Raw genomic sequence first — 2875 nt, forward strand, 5'->3', positions numbered from 1 at the left:
CAATTTTACAGACGCGTAAATAAAGTCATGGTTCAACTGTTATCACGAAGTACTGTTCTTCTTTTAAGAAATTACATCGAGTCATCGAAAGTCACCGATAAGAAATGCAACGCGGGTAATCTCTCGCAACTCGCTAGAGTAAAATCCACAAACGTGCTATACACCTATACACCTATACACATGCGCTACTATGTGAATATGTAAATATTATTTCTAGGATTCATGCGAATGAGAAATGCAACGGCATTCAAATATGAGATTTCAATGACACGTGTGACACGTTCTTGCAAAACAGAGACATCGAAAACCCTTTATGTAAATATATTTTTATAAGAAATATCTATTATTCAAAATTTTCAAAATTATTGCTTGAGTCATGAACGAAAAAATGATTAAATTTGCTGTTCGACCTATAACAGTAGATATATAAAAACATGTCTAATGATCTAATGATTAGAAAAAGAAGTCATCATCCACTCGATTGACTTCGACTCAGTTTCCAAATGTGTAAATCTGACTGAAGAACCTGGGGCACCTAGCTTGCACTACGTATCTACGACACCTTGGCCGGCCACCTTACTACTTGCCCCTAATCGATTTTCCCATTACGCGGATCTGGAGAGCGCCTCGCATACACGCTCTCCCTTCCGTCGTTCCGTGTCCAGCGTGCATTTCCGTTGCGCGTTGCGAACAAACGAACTCTCGATTCTCATCGACCTCGCCCTGACTCGCCATCATCCCCCTATACTCACCCCTCAATCCCACCAGTCCACCCTTTTCCTCGTCTTTACTTACCCTTGCTTACTCAACCACCGCGATACGGCCAGATCGCCGGTTTCAAGATAACATAATCGCGATCTCGATATATTTCCGATCTCGATAATCTTTTTATCTATTAGAATAATGGGTATACAGTATACACATCAGTCGACAATCGATTAAGATAATAATCATTCTTTCTTTGAAAATATTTTCGTAGTGTGTTCATTTTTTAGATACGCAATTAACTCTTGAAAAAAAAATTTAATTAAAAAAAAAATGTAATTTTATCATAAAAATCATAAAAAAGAACAGATATAGATTTAACGATTACTTATTGCATTCTCTCTGTTTATGTGTCTCATCGATTACAAATTATCCAGTCCGAGTTTAAGCTAATTATGCGATTAGATTAGAAACAAAACAAAATAAAATAGATTTATCTTGGAAAATGCAGCATGCATTAAATAAGAGATAACATACAATTCATGTGTGTGCAAGAAGCTGTAACACAAGCAATCAGCGATAACCGATTTTTCTTCCGTCTTTTCCTCAGAATCTGCCCTTCTAATTTCGAGCGAAATTGTAACACTCTATTAACGTAATTCAAAATATACTGAGATATCAAAGCATCGTAATTGGCATCCCTATTTCGCATTCACGTTGGTATTGGATTTTGCGAAAGATTGGGATTTAAAAAGGGAAGGACGCCAGCAGCGTATTACTCTCGTTCTCTTCCATAGCTTTATTGACTAGCGAAATTGCTTCCTGCGTTTCTTTCAATTAAGAGCCCTTTGATCGAGGCGCGATACGGCTCGCGGGCATCGAAGACGACGGCCCGAAGTTGAAGTTTAATATCCACGGTCAGCAAGTTTCCGCGCTGCGTACGCGGTAATCGCGGGCTCTCTTGAGGCGGTTGCAAATTTCGCGGACCCGCGGGAGAGAATTAATTAGCGTCGGACACATTTCTCCGCGGCACGTCGACGGAATTAAAATAGTAATCAAGAATCGCGCCGGGAGGTCTCAATCTTTTGTACTGTTCGATTCGTAGCCACGTTGCACCATCGCCATCATCTACCCATCCGCGTCAAAATATTTTTCAGAGGCGGAAGAAACTCGCCGATGAGCAAACAAGATAGAACGGTTCAGAACGGTCAAAGAGAAAGAGAGGGAGAAAGAAGATAGTAGAACTGTTCCAGGAAGAGCAGTCGGAGGGTGGTCGAGGAACGAGAGAGCGAAGAGAAGTAGGGGAGATCTGTACGCTCCGTTTTTTTCCCCGCTGGGGGTGGCGGTGGGCGCGAGGCAAGGGTGCGTTGGATTCGGTTACTTGGTCTCACCCCTTGGACCACCACTACTGCCGCCTCTAGCAACGGCGGCGTCGGCAGTGGCGGCGGCGGTGGTGGCGGCGGCGGCGGCGGCGGCGGTGGCGGCGGTGGCGGCAGCAGCCGTGCACTCCATCCTCCCATTTCCACCCCCTCCGGCAGCAACCTCTTTCTCTTCCCTCCGTCTTTCTCCCGCCGCCGCCTCGCCGCCGTTCTCCCTTTGCTCAACCTCTCTCGCTCACTCTCCCTTTCTGCCATCTCTTTTTCCCTGCCGCACGCCTCAGTGCGGTGCTTCTCGTTTTTTTAACGAAGGATCCGCTCAATACCTCGGCTGTCATAACCTCCCGCCAACCTCCCAGGGTGGCCCGCCTGCCACAGCAAACCCACCCTCTCATCCAACCTCCGCCTCGCGCCTCCATGGGGCCCACGAACCGACGAGCCACCACCTAGCACGCCCGCCCGTCCCTCTGCCGCTACCCTCTTCACCCATCCTCTCATTTCTCTTCCCCCGGTTTTTAACGTTTCGTTCGACGTTTCCCTCCGGGTGAACGCCGAGTGGGCGCGAGGGTGGCTGAGGGGGATGGACCCGGGGGGAAGTGCATTTCGTCGTTACTTTGTTTTACGTCCTTTCTCTCCTTCTCCGTCTGCGTCTCCCACCGTACTCCTCCACCTTCATCTCCCTTAGCGGCGCCACCCCTTTGGTATGGTCCTTCTATATGCTCTCTCTCTCTCTCTCTCTCTCTCTCTTTCTCTCTCTCTCTCTCTCTCTCTCTCTCTCTCTCTCTCTCTCTCTC

Source organism: Atta colombica, unplaced genomic scaffold, assembly GCF_001594045.1.
Source record: "Atta colombica isolate Treedump-2 unplaced genomic scaffold, Acol1.0 scaffold125, whole genome shotgun sequence".
Classification (NCBI taxonomy): Eukaryota; Metazoa; Arthropoda; class Insecta; order Hymenoptera; family Formicidae; genus Atta; species Atta colombica.